General features: G+C 45.8%; 1 protein-coding gene across 2 annotated transcripts in view; it reads right to left on the bottom strand.

Annotated features, from left to right (window-relative positions):
* LOC138813490 (CD177 antigen-like) overlaps positions 1-20339 on the bottom strand; it is a 74323-nt gene that overhangs the window by 46782 nt on the left and 7202 nt on the right. The window contains exon 1 of one of the 2 annotated variants that reach the window (XM_070001943.1): positions 9931-10013. The exons of the other annotated variant lie outside the window; for it this stretch is intronic. The gene's annotated coding sequence lies outside the window, so the exon portion shown is untranslated. Of the gene's footprint in view, positions 1-9930; positions 10014-20339 lie in introns of those variants that run through there. 2 annotated transcript variants of the gene reach the window in all.

Genomic DNA, 20339 nt, shown 5'->3' with positions numbered 1-20339 from the left:
AAAGACTTGTTCAATAGGGACCAGAGTCAGCCTATTTCTAAGTCCTCAGATATCTGCCGGAACAATCAAAGAATCAGCAAAATTCATTTGCACATCTGCAAATATATACAAAGTGAGTGTATGTGAGCGTGGAAGGCCACGCGGCTCCCACCTGCCCTCCAGGAAGTGTTTCTCTTCCTCTGGGAGAGAAGCGTGGGTCAGGAGTTAAAGACACCGGGCCTTTATCACGGGTGGTAAATAACACATTCCTACCCAGGGAGGCTCCAGGAGTCAGAGGCAGTGATCTGGTAATGAATTCTCCCTAGCACCGCCTGCCTCTTCCTGGTTACCAGGTCCATTCTCGTTGCCCCTGGAGAGGCACCTTGCATAACCCATGTGAACGGAGGGTCTCATTTGCATGTGCTGTACGGATAGGCTATGGCCTCCTCCACACCCTGGACACAGGGTAAAATCAATACCCTCAGCTGGGTCGAGTTCACAGTATTTTCACCATCCTCAAATTTCAATTTCACGTCTTCTAAAACCACAGATAAAACTTTGTCCTTCTGGTTTTTAGTTGCCTGACCTGAAGCATAGAAACGATTGAAAAGATAATAAGGAGTCACAAGGAGATTCGATGTGATAGACATGTAATTAAAAAAAGAAAAGACGGAAAAAACTTTATTTTTCGTCAGGTGCTGGTGGCTCATGCCTGTAATCCTAGCTATTCAGGAGGCTGAGATCTGAGGATCAAGGTTCAAAGCCAGCCAGGGCAAGAAAGTCTGTGAGACTCTTACCTCCAATAAACTACTAGAAAACCAAAAGTGGCCCTGTGGCTCAAGTGGTAGAGCACTAGCTTTGAGCTGAAGAGCTGAGGGACAGCGCTCAGCCCAGAGTTCAAGCCCCACGACAGAAAAACAAACAAACAAAAAAAACCCTTTATTTTTTAAGGTAGAGTGTTGGCAGATGTTTACATTTTAAAAGATTATAGGGTCAGATATGGTGGCTCAGACCTGTAATCTCAGCCACTCTGGAGAAGAGCAGGAGGGTGGAGGTTTGAGGCTAAGACCAGGCCAAAGGTTATTAAGCCCCCATCTCAGTTAATGAGCTCTGCCTGAAATCCCAGCTAAGCTCCAGACACAGGGAAGAGGATCACTGTGTGTTTATGCTTGTGCTAGCCTCACACATTGATCCTAGACACTGTCTCTGAGCTCTTTTTCTCTGAAAAATAACCTAAAACAAAAAGGGGTTGGAGCTGGGAGCTGGTGGCCCACGCCTGTAATCCTAGCTACTCAGGAGGCTGAGATCTGAGGATCGCAGTTCAAAACCAGCCTGGGCAAGAAAGTCTGTGACACTCTTATCTCCAATGAACCACCAGAAAACCAGAAGTAGGCTGTGCTAGAGCACTAGCCTTGACCAAGAGAGCTCAGTGTCCAGGCCCTGAGTTCAAACTTCATGACAGACAAAAAAAGTGTGTGTGGGGGGGAGGGGTGGCAGAAATGTAGCTCAAATAACATTACATGAGCCTAGCAAGCACAAGGCCCTGAGTTCAAACTCTAGTAAAGCCAAAAAATTTAAAGTGTGGGAAAAAATTAATGAAATATCCAATTAGTAGATGAATGGATAAATGAATTGTGGTATATTCACAGAGGTAGAATACTAATCTTCAATTAAAGGGCTCAAGCTGCTTATAAAACAGAATGGATGGATCTTGCTGGGCAAAGCGTTGCATGCACTTGAGGATCTGGGATCGCCTGTGAGCCTAGGAATTTAAGGTCATCTTGAGAATCGAAGCCAGACCCTGTTCCTATTCCCCAAGGATGGAGAACGGCTGGGAGGGGGGGACCGAGAGAGACAGAGAGAAGAATCTGTGTCTCAGATTCTTTAGCTATAATTCAAGGATAATAACCATGTATGTTTTCACAAGGCTGGTGTCATGAGTCAAGAAGTTAATCCATGTGTAAATACTTGGAAGATATTGAGCAAACAGATAAACATTATTAGCAATGGTATTGGTATCTTAGCCCATAAGACAGTTCCACACATTAAAAAAAAATCTCAGCTGGGCGCCAGTTGCTCATGCCTAGCTACTCAGGAGGCTGAGATCTGAGGATCAAGGTTCAAAGCCAGCCTGGTAAAGGAAAGTCCATGAGACTCTTATCTCCAATGAACCACCAGAAAACTGGAAGAGGTGCTTGAATGGTAAGAGTGCTTGCTTCAGTTCACTGGCCCCGCCTTGTTTTGCCTCCCCCCTGAACATGCTCACTATTAGGTGAGTCCTCAGCTTCTTTCCCAGGTGGGTATCTCTCTCCCCATAGATTCAAGTATTGGCTCCAGGACCACTGCACTGCTTCTTCTACAATCATAGGAGGCTGCGGGGAAGGTGGATTTCTAGATCACTGGCCCCACCTATACCCATTTGGGAGATGCAGGACTTCTGGAAAAGACAAAAGCAGGTAAGACAGGAGCTGGGACATGAAGCCTGAGAACTTCCTGGAGATGTATTTATAGCATCAGTTCACCAAAAGGAGGCCCTTTGTACCCATTTGGGCTTCTTTTTCCCCAAAAGTAGATATTCTTTTTTAATTTTCTTTTCTTTCTTTTTTTTTTTTTTTGCCAGTTGTATGGCTTGAACTCAGGGCCTGGCCGCTTAAGCGCTCTACCACATCAAGCCACAGCCCCACTTCTGGTTTTCTGGTGGTTCACTGGAGATTACAGTCTCATAGACTTTCTTATTTATTCTTTTCTTTTTTTTTTTTTGGTCAGTCATGGGGCTTGAACTCTGGGCCTGGGCACTGTCCCTGTGCTCTTCAGCTCAAGGCGAGCGCTCTACCACTTGAGCCACAGCGCCACTTCAGGTTTTCTAGTGGTTTATTGGAGATAAGAGTCTCACAAACTTTCCTGCCCGAGCTGGCTTTGAACTGAGATCCTCAGATCTCAGCCTCTTGAGTAGCTAGGATTATAGGCGTGAGCCACCAGGAGTGGGTTATCATGGACAGTCTTATTTCCCATGCTAACAGACTAGGAGAGAAACAAAACCCCCAAACCATGAAAACCCAAAGCCTCGGAATTGAGAAAATCTAAGACCACAGGCAGCCACAGATGAAAGCTGAAGCAAGAGTGTTGGGGGAGGATGCTGGGAAGGCGGAGGCGAGTTCCCCAGGAGAGTTCCCCTGTGGGGAAGGCGTCCTCTGCCCTTGGCCAGGCAGCTGCTAGACCATGATCCTCCTCTCAAGAGTGGGGAAGACCGGTGGATCATTAGCCAGCTCCCAAAGGAGAGAAGAAAATGGGGAGGCCTGACATCCCTCCCCCCACTACCCTTTCTCCTCAGTTCACTTCAGGAAGAACATGCAAGACTATGCCCTCAGCCTGGGACGTGAGGATTTTTTTACTATGGAAAAAGAAAGTGTGTGTTGAGGGATGGGGGAGAAACGGGATGGTGGTAAGGACCAACTGAGCAGCGGCTGGGACATGCTTTGTTTAAAGGTCAAAGTCTCCTGAAGCGCACCAGCCTCTCTTCCTGGCTGGCTCTGTGAGGCAGGAGCCTTGGCCCCATACTTGGAACAGCACCAGAGCCCTGAATTTTCCCTGCAGCAAGGGGAGCTGGAACTCCAGAGCAGTAGGTACCCTGAGATGAAACTGGTTTTATGTAGATTTCACCCTAGGCTTGAAAATAACTTCATATGATAAGTGAGCAAAATATTTGGGAGTGTGTGTGTGGGGGGTAATGACAGGACCTCTAGAATAAGTGTATATTTACACCCTGGAAACCTACTTTTAGGAGTTTTTTTAAAAATTTGGATTATGTTTGTAATAGGAATCCTATATTTAGAACTCAAATGAGTCTAAGTTTATTATGTTTACTCAAATAGGACTGAGGATCAGGTACTGGCAGCTTAGGGTTGAAATCCTAGCTACTCAGGAGGCTGACATCTGAGGATCCTGGTTCAAAGCCAGCCTGGGACAGCAAAGTTCATGATTCTCTTATCGCCAGCTCAAGGGCAGCACCCAAGCCCTGAGTTCAAGCCCCAAGATTTATATATTAGCATACACTATCTTATATTACCATATATTATTGTACAAATTGAGGGTTTTATTGTGATATTTCCATACATGCATGTACGTTGATCATATTCACCCTCCCATTGCTCTCTCTTCTTCCTCCCTCACCCTCTCCACTTTTTGAAAAAACTTTTTCAGTGAGTTACACCATGTCCTCCTTATATATACAAAGTACTTCAAAAGTACTTCAATCACATTCTCCCCTCCCTCTTTCATACCCCCAAATACTCCCCCTTCTCATGTTTATGCTCCTTTTTAAAAATCTACTTTTTTAGCTGGGTGCCAGTAGCTCATACCTGTCATTCTGGCTACTCAGGATCGCAGTTCAAAGCCAGCCTGGGCAGGAAAGTCTGTGAGACTCTTATCTCCAATGACCCACCAGAAAACCGGAAGTGGAGCTGTGGCTCAAAGTGTTAGCCTTGAGTGAAAGAGTTCAGGGACAGTGTCCAGGACCCAAGTTCAAGGCCCACAATCTACCAAAAAACAAAAAAAATCTAGATTTTGCAAGTGAGAGAAAACATGCTATATTTCTCTTTTCTCCCTCCCTTCCTTCGCTTTTTATTGTCAGTACAAGGACTTGAACTCAGTAGTGTCTCATATTGTTTCTGGTACTCTACCATTTGAGCCATATCTCCAGTTCAGCTTTTTTGCTGGCTAACAGGTAATAGGGTCTTTTCTTCTTGAGCTGGCTCTAAGTCACATTCTTCAGGTCTTAGTCTCTTGTAACACCTAGGATTACAGGTGTGAACAATTAGCACGGGGCCATAACTTTTATGGCTGAATAATACCTCACTGTGTACATAGTAAGTCATTGTCTCAGAAACCAAACAAAAAAAATTTTTTAAATATTTTCAGTATTAGACAGCTATAATGTAAATAGTGTCTCCCCAGATACTAACTAAAGAAAAACAAATTACGTGGGAGAAAACAGAGTTTGTATCTTTATATTGTTTTCAGAAGGGTGTGGAAAATTCAACATGGGCTCAGGTGAAGAACCAGGGGTGTACCACCAGCAACAGGTGCTACTGGAGTTGTAAAAGCTTTGGAGGACTCGCCCATCATCCTGCAGCAATGCTTCCGACTGCAGTAGCTACTTTCTCCATGTAGTTCAGCCAAGATGACTCATTTTTCAATGGCAACTAACCACAAAAACAAGATGGCAAATTTTTTTTTCTTTCAAAAAATAGGTGCTGATGGCTCACACCTGTCAAACGAGCTACTCAGGAGGCTGAGATCTGAGGATTGTGGTTTGAAGCCAGCCCAGGCGGGAAAACCCATGAGACTCTCATCTTTAATAAACTACTCAGAAAAGGCTAGAAGTGGCACTGTGGCTCAAGTGATAGAGTGCTAGCCTTGAGTAGAAGCGGCTCAGGGACAGAGCCCAGGCCCTGAGTTCAAGCCTACCATATCACAGGCTGCTCAATGGGCATCGTGTGTGTAGGAGCTGACCAGCATGAGCTAGCCTTCAAGTGCTCAGGCCCTGCTCATCTACCAAGAGGTCTATGTCCTGGGTCCCCCTTGTCTCTAGATCCATGCCATGTTGTCCATAAGCTCTGTGGGTTCTTTTTGCCTTTGATGTTGAAAACTGACCCTAGGCGTTTGGGCGATGCTCCCTGCCCTGCCTGCCAGACCCTGACCTCTGCACTCAGGGTCCCTTCCTGAACTTTATTCCTGACCTGAGCAACCTCCCCTACAAACTTTTGTTTTTGTTGTTGTTGGTCTTGGGACTTGAACTCAGGACCTGGGCACTGTCCCTGAGCTTTTTCACTTAAGGCTAACACCCTACCACTTTTAGCCACAGGGCCACTCCCGGTTTTCTGGTGGAAGCTAAGAGCCTCAGGTCTTTTCTGCCCTGGCTAGCTGTGAACCATGATCCTCAGATTTCAGCTTCCTGAGTTACCAGTACCTAGCTAACAAACTTATTTGCAGATCCTGGAATTTCTCCTGCTGCCTGAAACTTACCTCTTCTCTCTGTTGGTCAGTTGGTTTTGAGGTGCTGGGGATAAAACCTAGGGCCTCTTATATCCTGCATCCGGAGCTCACTCCTAGTTCTACTCTGCCTTTTTGTTGTTGTTTAAACCTTTCTGGAATTTTCCTGGCCTTTGTAAAAGATGGCTCTATCCTTTAGGGTATTTTAATGATTTCCACCAAAATTGACATCTGGTTGGGGCTCAGGTAAGCAAGTTCCAACAGGGGAGAGGATTATAGCATGAGCCACCAGTACCCTGCCATGAAAAAAAAATTTTTTTTTTGAGACAGAGTCTGGCTGTGGACCCCAGGCTAGCCTCGAACTTGTGATCTTCCTGTCTGGGCTTATAGGCTAGTGCCACCATGCTCCATGTGAGAAATTAAGGGGGAGATGAAGCATTTCTTACAGATAGATCATCCTTAAGCCAAAACTTGGGAACGTGAAATACTCCAAAATCCCCCAAATTTAAATTTTTTTAAATTTCTCACAAATGAGAAAGCAGGTTCAAAGAAGATGAGTAAATGAGGCCACACAAGTGAACAGTGGCACGTGATGGAAACCTAGGTCCTTCAGACCCTGCAAAGACTTTTTGCCACAAACCATTATGCTTATATCCGGTGCCCTGATGGGGGGCAGAGCTGCCAGAACTGCTCACTGACTAGCAGAGCCATTCCCAGGGCAGGCGAGGCAGAGAGCCAGGGTACACACCACAAGAAAAACAATCAACTCGATACACACCTGATCCTTGCTCACTTCCTGTGAGGCCCACAATTGGGTTACCTTAGGTCCCTCCCACAGGGCCCCCAAAATTTCACCCTGTACGAACTGAAGCAGTGATCCTACTCTGTTCCAAATGGGGAGGGAGGGGAAGCGGCGGGAGATGAGACCCCTCCCTGCCCCTAACCAAATATGTCAGGAAATGAAAAGCCAGATTCTCTGACACCAGGTTCAGAAAAAAAAAGTTGATTCTTGAGCAACTGGTTTGCCGGGAGAGAGGTCTCACCATGGCCACCCAGTTCCAGTCCTGTTTTCTTTTCCAGGGCCTGTCAGGCAACTTTGGAATTGAAGGAACGAGACTTGCCAATAAACCCTGTCTAACAAAAGCTGGGCTGGCCGAAGTCCAGGCCTCTGACAGACCCAGGCCAGTGGAAGGCTCTTCTCGCCTGCCTTGCCCTGACCCAGGGCCCTAATCCTGTGTGCCACGTTCCCTCATGTCTTGGAAGGCAGGATCCTCTGCTCTGGGGGTAACAACCACCATGCGTGGGTGTCAAGCACCATATGAGGTGCTTCAAGTATTTCTTCTCTGTTCATCCTTGTCAGTATCCGGTGGACTTCAGAGTCCAGGGCAGCCGGGAAGGATATGAGGGAGTACTGCTTCTGTTCAGAATCCCAGTTCTGCCTGCCACTAAAAATCATGGGTTTTTTGCTTTGTTTTGGCTTTTTTGGTCAGTTGTGGGGCTCAAATTCAGGGCCTGGGTGCTATCCCTGAGCTCTATCGCTCAAAGCTATTGCTCTACCACTTAAGCCACAGCGCCGCTTCTGATTTTCTTCTGGTGGTTCACTGGAGATGAGAGTCTCATAGTGTGTTTCCTACCGGGCCTGGCTTTGAATCATGATCCTCAAATCTCAGCCTCCTGAGTAGCTAGGATTGCAGGCGTGAGCCACTGGGCCCAGGCATAAATTACATTTTTTTTAATTTTTAATTTTATTTTAAAGATACTATACAGAGGAGGGGGGACCAAGATGGCGACGGGGCAGTAGGGAAATGCCACAGCTCTCTCCAACCAAAAAGAGAGTTCGAGTTCCAACGCTTAATCTCCCCAAAAGACCGACAACAACAAAAAGACGAACACTCAGAGAAAAACCAGAGGCGGAGAACAACAAAAAAAGAAAGAGAGGAAAAGAAGAATTTCAGAACAGAGAAAAGCGAAGACCCCTCCCCCAACCTTTACTGGCTGCGCGGCAGTGCGACAAGCCGCCGGCCAGCCGGCCCGACCAGCCCCCCAGCGGGGGCTGCGGGAGCCCCAGAGGCACAGCAGAGACACAGGGGGCCGCTTTCAGATCACCAGGTACTGGTTTGCAGAACAGCGGATCGCCAGGAACAGAGAAACCTACCAGCCAGGAGTCTCCACGAGGATCCCACCCCCACCCCTCACTCTCCACCCAAGCAGAGAGGCTCCATCCCGCCAAAGCCACTCGGCACCAGCAGCACGACAAAGGGACCTGTCGGCAGACCACCCGCCCGATCGCAATCGCAACGACCCGGCGGGGCGCTCTGGCCCCAGAGGTACCGCGAAGAAGCTGCCTGAGCGTGGACACTTTTGACCCGACAGCTTCGACAGAGGCAGAGACAGAAAAGAATCACACAGAGCCACCACTGCCCAACCCAGCCCGGATTGCAACAACAACTGACAACCTACACCACACAGAAACAACCAGCTCCAGGGTGAGTACCCCACAGGGGAAGTGTATCCCTCAAGGGAGACCAGAGCTGGAGGGAATCCCCAGACCCTGACCTAGACTCCCTACCCCAACACCCGGACCACAGGACCCACTAAAACTGGGAACTGTTTGAGAGCTCCACCAGCCCGTGGAGCACACTCAGCTGGCCAGGCTAGAGCAAGAGCACCCCTGGAAGGGAGCTTAAATGCCCAAGCCAGGAACAGCGCCCCTGGGTCAAGACTACCAACAGTAGAAGAAATTTGAACTGTGTCCCCCAGGCTGTATAACCTAGGTGGTATACACATCAGCACAGGCCTAACGAGTGTGCTCCAGGCTGCATAACCTAGGTGGTATACACATCAGCACAGGCCTAACAAGCGCGCTCCAGGCTGGGGCCGGAACCAGGCCTGGGGATCCGGCGCCTGAACAACACAACCAACTCCTCCCAATTGAAGTAAAAAGCTGAGCATACGCCTCAACAGAGGGGAGAAAACCAGGAAACAACACTCCCCGGGAAGCACGCCTGTGACAACAAAAGACCTGGAGGCCCAGGACAAGAGAAGCCCAAACCCCACCAAAACTCCACTCATATACCCTAGACTGGGAATTGGGCAACACAGGCTGCCAGCACCTGACTGCACCTGGCTGCCAGCCAGACTGTTAAGGCGGCTCAGCAATAGAGTGATAGTCTTGGATGTATGAGGCCCTGGATCTGATTCCTCAGCATCACAAAAGCAAAAAGGGTCAGAAGTGGTGCTGTGGCTCAAATGGTAGGGTGCCAGCCTTGAGCTGAAAAGCTGAGTGACAGCACCCAAACCTAGAGTTCAAGCCCACAACCAGCCCAAAACAAACAAACAAAAACACATCAGGAGCCCATAGTAGACTCCAGTATTTGGGAGAGTGCATCCAGAGCATCTGTTCTTCACAAGAGCACCCGTAGGAGCAAACACAAGCAGTCTAGGCTGCTCAACCCTTCCAAAGGCGGGAACTGCCAGCAATCTACAGCAGAGAGCTGAGAATCCTAAGTAAGTCAGAATAGCAGCTGGAAATAGGCTCCCAACAGAACCCACATCAGGCACAGACTCTCTCTACCAATACAGAATCAGCAACCAAGCAAAGACAGACACACCAAAACAAAATTGAAGAGCAGTCTCCTGAACCTCCATGCGAAAATCACAGAGAAAAATCACAAGGTTTACCACCACCCAGGACAGCAAGCTCACCTCAAAAGCCAGCAGCCACGCAACGGAGAGCCCCAGTGGGAGCAAAGCAGGAATGGAAGACAAAAGCTACATCCAAGGGTTGCTGGAGGCAATGACTCAAGAAATAAAGCGAGAAATTGATCAGAAATTGAAAGAGCACAAGGATGAACTATCCAAAGAGACACAAGGTATCAAACAAGAGATGCATGCAAAAATGGAAGCTGCACAAACCTCAGTAAGAAGTGAGATAAACGCCAAATTAGAGGTAATGCATACCTTATTGAGAGGTGAGATCAGTACTCTGAGAACCAACATTGAATCCATAAAGGGATCCATTTCCTCCATGCAAACCACAATAGAAGCCACTGTCAACAGAGTGAATGAAATGGAAGGTAGAGTGTCAGATACAGAAGACAGAATACACCAACTGGACCAAAAAGTGACAGATATGGAAAAATCACTCAAATTAAACCAAAGGGAAATTCAAGAGCAAGCAGATAATGCTAAAAAATTTAACCTTCGCATAATTGGAGTGGACGAAGGTGAGGAATTCCAGAGCAAGGGAATGCAACACCTATTTAACAATATAATCAATGAAAATTTTCCCCACCTCAAAAACGACCATCTTAACTACATCACAAAAGCTTATCGAACACCCAACAAGCAAGACCCCAGGAGAAACACTTCTAGACACATTATAGTAAAAATGATAGATCTGAATAATAAGGAAACAATCCTGCATGCAGCAAAAATGAAGAAGGAGCTATACTACAACAGGAAAAAAATAAGAATCACTGCAGATCTCTCCACACAAACAATGAATGCAAGAAAAGCCTGGGAAAGCACCATACGAGCCCTGAGAGCCAATAACTGCCAACCCAGACTGATATACCCGGCAAAGCTAGCATTCACATTCGATGGAGAACTGAAAACTTTTAATAGCAAAGAAAAACTAAATGAATACATAAACATTAAGCCAGCATTACAAAGAATTCTAAGAGGGGGGACACAACCTGAAGAAAACAACCAGGAACTGGGGCCTGCCCCAAACAGGCGTTACTCAAAGTCTAACTGAGCAACCATAGGAGGAAAGGAAAGAAGAAAAACTTAGGAAAACGGAATGGCAGGGACAACAATGCATCTCTCTATACTTTCTCTTAATATAAATGGGCTGAATTTGCCAATTAAAAGAAAACGAACTGAGGACTGGATCAGAAAACAAGACCCATCCATCTGTTGCCTTCAGGAGACCCACCTCTCAGCCAAACATACAAACAAACTCAGAGTGAAGGGGTGGAAAAGGATCTACCAATCAAACGCCCCCAGTAAGAAAGCAGGTGTAGCTATCCTGATATCTGACAAAATAAACTTCTCATTACAATCAGTACAGAAAGACAAGGATGGACACTACATATTAATAAAGGGAACAATCCAAGAGGAGGATATAACCATTATCAACTTATATGCCCCAAATATTGGTACACCCAGATATGTCAAACAAATGCTCTCAAACTTACAGAATAAAATAGATCCCAATACGATAATACTAGGAGACTTTAACACACCACTCTCACCAAAGGACAGGTCTACCAACCAGAGGATTGGCAAAGAAGCTACCGAATTAAGAGAGGCCATACTTCAAGCGGAATTAACTGACATCTACCGAGTATTTCACCCTAAAACAACACAGTACACATTCTTCTCAGCAGCTCACGGAACTTTCTCCAAAATAGACCATATCATAGTTCATGCAAGGAACTTAAGCAAATACAAAGAGATCGACATAACCCTCTGTATCCTATCTGACCACAGTGGAATCAAGCTAGCTCTCAATAACAAAGCATACCGCAGAAATTTCTCTAATACATGGAAATTGAACAGCACACTCCTTAACAATGCCTGGATAACAGAAGAGATCAGAGAAGAAATAAAGCATTTCCTACAACTCAATGAAAATGAAAACACCTCACAAAGAAACTTGTGGGACACAGCAAAAGCAGTCCTGAGGGGCAAATTTATTGCCCTCAGTGCCCACATCAAGAGAATGGAGACAGACCAAGTAAATAATCTCATGTTGCAATTAAAACAGCTAGAAAAACAAGAAAAAATGGGACCTAAAGCTACTAGATGAAGCCAGATAACCAAATTAAAAGCAGAGATTAACCAATTAGAAAATCAGAAAACCATAACCAAAATAAACCAAACAAAAAGCTGGTTCTTTGAAAAAATAAACAAAATTGATGGCCCATTGGCTAGATTAATTAAAAAAAGAAGAGAGGAAACCCATATTAATAGGATTAGGGATGCCACGGGAAACATCACCACACGTACCCAAGATATCCAAACAATTCTAACAGACTACTTTCAAAAGCTATACTCTCTAAAGGAAGAAAATCGGGCAGAAATGGATGCATTTTTAGAGAAATACAAGTTGCCCAAACTGAGCAAAGAAGAAGTTAACCAATTAAATAAGCCAATATCCTATAATGAGATACAGGAAGCTATCAAAAGTCTTCCAACAAAAAAAAGCCCAGGACCAGATGGATTCACAGCAGAATTCTATAAGACCTTTAAACAAGAACTAATACCCATACTTCTCAAGCTCTTCAGAGAAACAGAGAAGGAGGGAGCTATCCCAAACTCATTCTACGAAGCCAATATCACACTCATCCCCAAACCAGGCAAAGACCCAACCAAAAAGGAGAATTACAGGCCAATCTCCTTGATGAACACAGATGCAAAGATCCTTAACAAGATTCTAGCTAACAGAATCCAGAAACTCATAAAAAAAAATAATTCACTATGACCAGGTAGGCTTTATCCCAGAGACACAGGGATGGTTTAACATATGTAAGTCAATAAATGTAATCCAACATATCAACAGAGCCAAGGTCAAGAATCACATGATTATTGCCACAGATGCAGAAAAGGCCTTTGACAAAATTCAACATTCATTCATGCTAAAAGCTCTGGAGAAAATAGGAATAGAAGGAACATTTCTAAAAACAATAAAAGCCATTTATGACAGACCAATAGCCAATATTATACTTAATGGGGAAAAGCTACAACCAATTCTCCTAAAATCAGGAACAAGGCAAGGATGCCCACTGTCTCCACTCCTCTTCAATATAGTCCTAGAACCCTTAGCCAGGGCAATAAGGCAAGAAAAAGACATTAAAGGGATCCGCATAGGGAAAGAAGAAGTTAAACTATCCCTTTTTGCAGACGACATGATACTATACCTCCACGATCCCAAAAACTCCATCCCCAAACTCTTAGAAATCATAAATCACTTCGGCAAAATAGCAGGATACAAAATAAACCCACAAAAATCAGTTGCCTTCCTATACACTGATAATGTACAGGAAGAGAGGGAAATAAAGGGAGCAACCCCATTCACAATAACCTCCCGAAAAATAAAATATTTAGGAATTAACCTAACCAAAGATGTAAAAGAACTATTTAATGAGAACTATAAAAAGTTAAAGAAAGAAATTGCAGAAGACACTAGGAAATGGAAAGACCTCCCATGCTCCTGGATAGGCCGACTTAATATAGTAAAGATGGTAATACTTCCAAAACTAATATACAAATTCAACGCAATTCCTATTAAAATCCCAATGACGTACATCACTGAAATACAGAAAACAGTCCAAAAATTCATATGGAACAACAAAAAACCTAGAATAGCCAAAACAATTCTAGGGGATAAAGACAATATGGGAGGGCTATCCATGCCGAACTTCAAACTCTACTACAGAGCTATAATAACAAAGACAGCATGGTACTGGCACAAAAACAGACCCGAAGACCAATGGAACAGAATAGAAGATCCAGAAATAAATCCACAGGCCTACAGCCAGCTGATATTCGACAAAGGAGCCAAAGACATACAATGGAAGAAACACAGCCTCTTCAACCGCTGGTGCTGGGAAAACTGGGCAGCCACATGCAGAAAACTAAAAGTGGACCCCAGCCTATCACCATGCACCAACATCAACTCAAAATGGATTAAAGATCTTAACATTAAACCTGAATCTCTGAAACTACTGCAGGACAGAGTAGGAGAGACACTTGAACTAATAGGCACAGGAAGGAACTTCCTGAACAGAGTCCCAGGGTCACAACAAATTGGAGAGAGACTCGACAAATCGGACTACCTTAAAATAAAAAGCTTCTGCACAGCTAAAGCTATCGCAACCAAGCTAGAAAGACAACCAACTAATTGGGAAAAAATATTTACCAGCAATATATCAGACAAGGGGTTAACATCCTGTATATACAGGGAACTCAAGAAACTAATCCCTCCCAAACCTAACAAACCAATTACTAAATGGCCAAGGGAACTAAAGAGGGACTTCTCAAATGAAGAAATAAAAATGGCAAAGAAACACATGAGGAAATGTTCATCATCCCTGGTGGTGAAGGAAATGCAAATAAAGACAACCCTGAGATACCACCTTACCCCAGTCAGAATGTCCCACATCCACAAATCAGCCAACGACAAATGCTGGAGGGGATGTGGAGAACGAGGAACGCTATTACACTGCTGGTGGGAATGTACACTCATACAACCACTTTGGAAAGCAGTCTGGAGGGTCCTTAGAAAGCTAAAGATTGACCTCCCTTACGACCCAGTCATACCACTTCTAGGCATCTACCCTGAACAACAGGAACCAATATACAAGGACACGTGCACCTCCATGTTTATTGCAGCACTGTTCGCAATAGCTAGGATATGGAAACAACCTAGATGCCCCATCACAGATGAATGGATCCAAAAATTGTGGTATCTATACATAATGGAATATTATGCAGCCATTAGAAATGACAAAATAATGGCATTTGCAGGGAAATGGATGGAGCTAGAAGGAATCATGTTGAGCGAGGTAAGCCAAGAACGAAGAGACAAACAGTACATGGTCTCCCTGATAAGTGGATGATAAATCCAAAATGTTAGGTGAACAGGACTTAAGAAACAAAGAACTCCCACTCATCTGGTTGAACCACTACTAAATATCCCCATGCTGCTGATCACATATATGGTATATAACATGTGAGCACCGTTATATATTACAGACTGTGATAGACAATTTGCTCCAGGAAAGTTAGGATGAACTTGTGACTTTAAATGAGCATCATTATTCCACAATACTGTGAATTTCCGGAAATTAAGTAATCACTTAATCACAATCAAAAAAAAAAAAAAAAAAGAACCTTGGGGAAGGGAGGGAGGGAGGGGATGGTAGGGGGAAAACAATGGAGGGGGTAACAATGTTCAATAGGAAGTGTACTCATTACCTCGCTCATGTAACTGTAACCCTCTGTATAGTATCTTTTTTTTTAATGAGTACACTTCCTATTGAACATTGTTACCCCCTCCATTGTTTTCCCCCTACCATCCCTTCCCTCCCTACCTTCCCCGTTTTTTTTTTTTAATTGTGATTAGGTGATCATAAATTACATTTAACATGAACATGTCACCTAACTTTGCTGTACCTCCATTTCCTCATCTAAAGAGCAACTACAATAATGTCTGATCCCTTGGGCTTGGAATGTGGCTTAGCAGTAGAGTGTTTGCCTAACATGCATGAAGCCCTGGGTTCCATTCCTCAGTACCACATACACAGAAAAAGCCAGAAGTGGAGCTGTGGCTCAAGTAGCAGAGTGGTAGCCTTGAGCAAAAGAAGCTCAGGGACAGTGCCCAGGCCCTCAGTTCAAGCCCCAGGACTAGGAAAAAAAAAGAAAAAGAAAAAGAAAAAAGAAAAAAAAAGTCTAATCCCTAGAGCTGAAGATGATCAGCTTTGATTTTTTTTTTGGTGTTTCAGATTTTTTCCCTGGTACTGGGGCTTTGAACTCAAGGCCCTGCCCTTGCTGAGGAGGTGCTCTTTTACTAGGGCCATGAACTTAGCTCTTTTTTGCTTCAGGAATTTTTCAGGTAGGGTCTTGAGTTTTTGCCTGGGGACAGCCTCAGACAACAATCCCTCCCCCAATCCCCACCCCCCTTTGCATCTGGGATTACTGATATGTGCTCCCCTGCCTGGCTTATTGATTAAGATGGGAATCCTGATAATATTTATCTGGTTGGGTCCCAAAGTGTGATCCTCTGGATCTCTGCCTCGTAAATAGCTGGGATTATAGATGTGAGCTACTATACCTAGCCATATTAGCTATTACTATTTTACAGATGTGGCCACTGAGGCTTACATAGTTTAAGTCAATTGTCTAAGGCCACACAGTCAATAAAGGACAGAGTGGATTGGAATCCAGGTATGGTCTACCAGATCCTGAAGGGCCTAAACACACAGTGACTAGATTCTCTTCTCTACCATCAAGGCTGAAGTGTACTCAGAGAGTAGCTGGGCTGGTCAGAGGGTTACAACAGGACTCAGGTTAAAACCCAAGTTCAGGGCTAGGAAGGTGGCTCAGTGGTGGAGTGCTTGCCTTGCATGCATGAGGCCCTGGGTTCGATTCCTCAGCATCACAAAAGCAGAAAAAAGCCAGAAGTGGTGTTGTGGCTCAAGTGGTAGAGTGCTAACCTTGAGCTGAAGAGCTGAGGGACAGCACCCAGGCCCAGAAGTCAGGCCCCATGACCGATTAAAAAAACAACAAGTTCAGTGGGCTACAATGAGCATCACAGGCAGTACTGGAAGAGAGAACACTATCACAAAAGGGTGGCAGGAGCCTTAGGATGGGAGAAGGCCCAGAGAGGCTCCCCTGGCCCCAGGTGTGCCAAGAGGAGACACAACTTAAACATGGCACTGGCTGGTCTGAGCACTGCCTGTGTCTTTCTCCCTACCCCACGCTTAGCCACTGCCTAACATCCCGGTCTAAACAAAATAATTATAGCTCCCTAGAGACAGCTCTGCAAGGCCCAGATGGCCAAGCCATCTCCGTGCTAATGTTTTTATAAACAGCCAACCAGATGCAGGTGGTTCTCGCTTGTCATTCTGGCTACTCAGGAGGATGAGATCTGAGGATTGCAGTTCAAAGCCAGCCTGGGCAGGAAAGCCCAGCAGCCTCTTTCATAACTTAGCATGCTCTTTTCCTAGGCAACACTAAGAAAAGAGAGTAACTGATCGGCCTCCACCCCCTTCACCCTGAGATGGCAGGCCTCTGGAGCAGTTACAACTACGTAAGGCCACACAATCCCCTTAGAGTGACCTGCAGGTCTGGGCAGCTTATCTGTCACTTGGGCAGCAGCCATGATGAAGCCCCTGGTCCGCACTCTCACACAGGGGTCTCCGCCTCCAATAGGTCACCTCAGACAATAGCCGGCGCTTCTTCTCTCTTGTGAGAAGGGGTCTTGCTGGTCCTTTATGGGCAATAAATCTTTCCTTTGTTGTTTGTGCCTGGATGTCTGCGTGGTTTTCTGGCAAATTCTAATAAAGCCTAACACCATGAGACTCTCCTCTCAAACTACTCGGGAAAGGTGAGAAATAGCACTGTGGCTCAAGTGGCAGAGCACAAGCCTTGAACACAAAGAAGCTCAGGGACTGTGTATAGGCCCTGAGTTCAAGGCCCAGGACTGGCACCAAAAAAAATCAGAATGTCTAAAATCAATCTAAAAAAAAAAAAAAAAGCTAACCAGTTAACTGTTTTCAACCTGTCCCTAGTCTTTTCTGAATTGCATGATATCTCTTATCTCAGAAACCTTTAAATTCTCTGAGGTCCCATTCATAAATCCAAGGGTGGCTAGTGAGGGCTCAACCGACGACACCCACTTTCTGGGTCCTCACCTTCAGGTGTTGAGGAAAAGTTAGGTAGCTCATCCTCCCCGCCTCCACCCTCTCATGCTAATCCACGCCCAACGTAATACAAGGTGGAACATTTTATCAGCCTCTGACACCTCAAGTTACTAGCCTGCACACAAATTAAGGCAGAAACGTAGAGTATACCTGGCTCCTGAAATATTTCCTCTTGGCATCAACCACTATTAACCCCACCACACTCTATTTGCAAGTACACACCCAGATATGACACACACACACTCAGAGCAACACCCTAAACTCTTGGGTGAGTGACACAAAAGGCATTAAGAGCCGGATGTGCGGTGGCTCCTGCCTGGAATCCCAGATTCTCATGAACCCTAGGTGTGAAGATCGTGGCTCAAGGCCAGCCCAAGGTAAAAAGAACCAAGGGACGTCACTCAAGTGGTAGAGCACTTGCCTAGCAAGTGTAAGTTCAAACCCCAGGGCTGAGAGAAAAAAGAAAAAGATATCAGGGCTCTATAATAATGGGTTAACCTTTATATGTTAGGGGTGCTCCTCAGACTTTTTTTTTTTGGTTGGTCGTGGGACTTGAACTCTGGGCCTGGGCGCTGTCCCTGCACCCTTCAGCTCAAGGTGAGCACGCTACCACTTGAGCCACAGCACCACTTCTGATTTTCTAGTGTTTTATTGGAGATAAGAGTCTCACAAACTTTCCTGACCGGGCTGGCTTTGAACCGTGATCCTCAGATCTCAGCCTCCTGAGTAGCTAGGATTGCAGGCCCTTGCCACTGGCACCCGGTTTCTGCAGACATTAACTAACCTATAACATACCCCTATGAAGTTGATCAAAACACAGTATATGCCAGATGCAAGTGGCTCATCCTGTAAACTACTTGGGAGATTGAGACCTGATGATTGCAGTTCAGAGCCAGCCTGGGAAGGAAAGTGTGAGATTCTAATTAGTCACCAAAAAGCCAGAAATGGAGCAGTGGCTCAAGTGGTAGAGTACCATCACTGAGTGAAAATGCTCAGGGACCCAGACCCTGACTTCAAGCTCTAGGACTGGAATGTGCACGTACACGTGTACACACACACACACACACACACACACACACACACACACACACACACACACACACACACACACACACACACACACACTATGTGCATGTCTGAACATCACAATGAAACCCATTTGCTCAATTACCATCCACCAATAAAATGTTTTAAAGACTACAATCCCAGCTGAGTGCCGGTGGCTCACACCTGTCATCCTAGCTACTCAGGAGGCTGAGATCTGAGGATCACAGTTCAAAGCCAGGCCGGCAGGAAAGTCCATGAGACTCTCCAATAAACCACCAGAAAACTGAAAGTGGTACTGTGGCTTAGTGGTAGAGCGCTCACCTTGAGCTGAAGGGTGCAGGGACAGTGCCCAGGCCCAGAGTTCAAGTCCCGCAACCGACCAAAATAAAAGACTACAATCCCCCACAGGACAGGAATGATGGGGGCCACAGTATGCACGTGATCTCTCTGAGCCCTGATGTTCCATTGACCTCTCTGGGGAAAGGAAAATCATGAAGCATCATGGTGGCTGTGTGAAAAGAACTTCCTGCTATTTGTGTCAGGAAACCACAGGACAGAACTAGCCAGGAAATTTACCACTGAGGGCTAGGTTGCAGAGTAGCTGGAAGAGTCAATGTCAATGCCAAAGCGAGAGAGTCTGGACACTCATGGGGATGCTCCTTCCCAGGGCCAGTGGGAACCCCTGGCTCCAGAGACTGTTTCAGCCCCCTGAAACTGAGATGTTTGATAAAAGATAGGAACACAACTTGTTCTTTGGGGGAGGAGGCAGACATGTGTGACAAAAGAGAAAAAGAAGCCCAGGGGCTGGGAAGGTGGCTCAGTGGTAGAGTACTTGCCTCCCCATGCATGAGGCCCTGGGTTCGATTCCTCAGCACCACATAAATAGAAAAAGCCTGAAGTAGCACTGTGGTCCAAATGGTAGAGCACTAGCCTTGAGCTGAAGACTGAGGGGACAGTGCCCAGGCCTAGAGTTCAAGCCCCACGACCAACAGAAAAAAAGAAAAAAGAAAAGCCCAGTTCTGGTGGCTCACGCCTGTCATCCTAGCTACTCAGGAGGCTGAGATCTGAGAACTGTGGTTCAAAGTCAGCAGGGGCAGGAAAGTCCTTGAGACTCTTATCTCCCATTAACTGCTCAAAAAAGCTGGAAGTAATGCTGTGACTCAAGTGGTAGAGCATTACTCTTGTGTAAAAGGAGCTCAGGGACAGTGTCCAGACAGAGTTCAAGCCCCAGGACTGGCAAAAAGAAGAAAAAAAAAATCAGGGCTCCACAGCACCTATCCCTGCAACAAAATACAAAATTAGAATTTGAGAGCAAGTAGGAACATGGCACCAGCTCAAATCCAAAATTTTTCAGATAAGAAGACTCGAGTCGGAGGGCTGGGAAGGTGGCCCAGTGGTAGAGCGCTTGCCTTGCATGCCTGAGGCCCTGGGTTCGATTCCTCAGCACCACATAAGCAAAAAGAAAAAAGCCGGAAGTGGCGCTGTGGCTCAAGTGGTAGAGCACTAGCCTTGAGCTGAAGAGCTGAGGGACAGAGCCCAGGCCCAGAGTTCAGGCTCCACAACCGGACCCAAAAAAAAAAAAAAAAAGAAGACTCGTGTCAGGTGTGGACAAGTGGCTTTGTCATGGTGACAAATGAAGATGGAAGCACCAGGGCTCCCCTCACTTCTGGATCTCCCCGAAAGTCAACTATAAAACTCCTTGGGGCTGAGAATGTGGTAGAGTGCTTGCTTCGCATGCAGGAAGCCCTGGGTTCGATTCCTCAGTACCACATACACAGAAAAAGCCAGAAGTGGCACTGTGGCTCAAGTGGTAGAGTGCTAGCCTTGAGCAAAAGAAGCTCAGGGACAGTGTCCAGGCCCTGAGTTCAAGCCCCAGGCCTGGCAAAACAA

The sequence above is a fragment of the Dipodomys merriami genome, unplaced genomic scaffold, assembly GCF_024711535.1.
Source record: "Dipodomys merriami isolate MVZ:Mamm:240054 unplaced genomic scaffold, mDipMer1.0.p SCAF_106, whole genome shotgun sequence".
Lineage (NCBI taxonomy): Eukaryota > Metazoa > Chordata > Mammalia > Rodentia > Heteromyidae > Dipodomys > Dipodomys merriami.
This window is presented reverse-complemented; position numbering and strand designations above follow the sequence as displayed.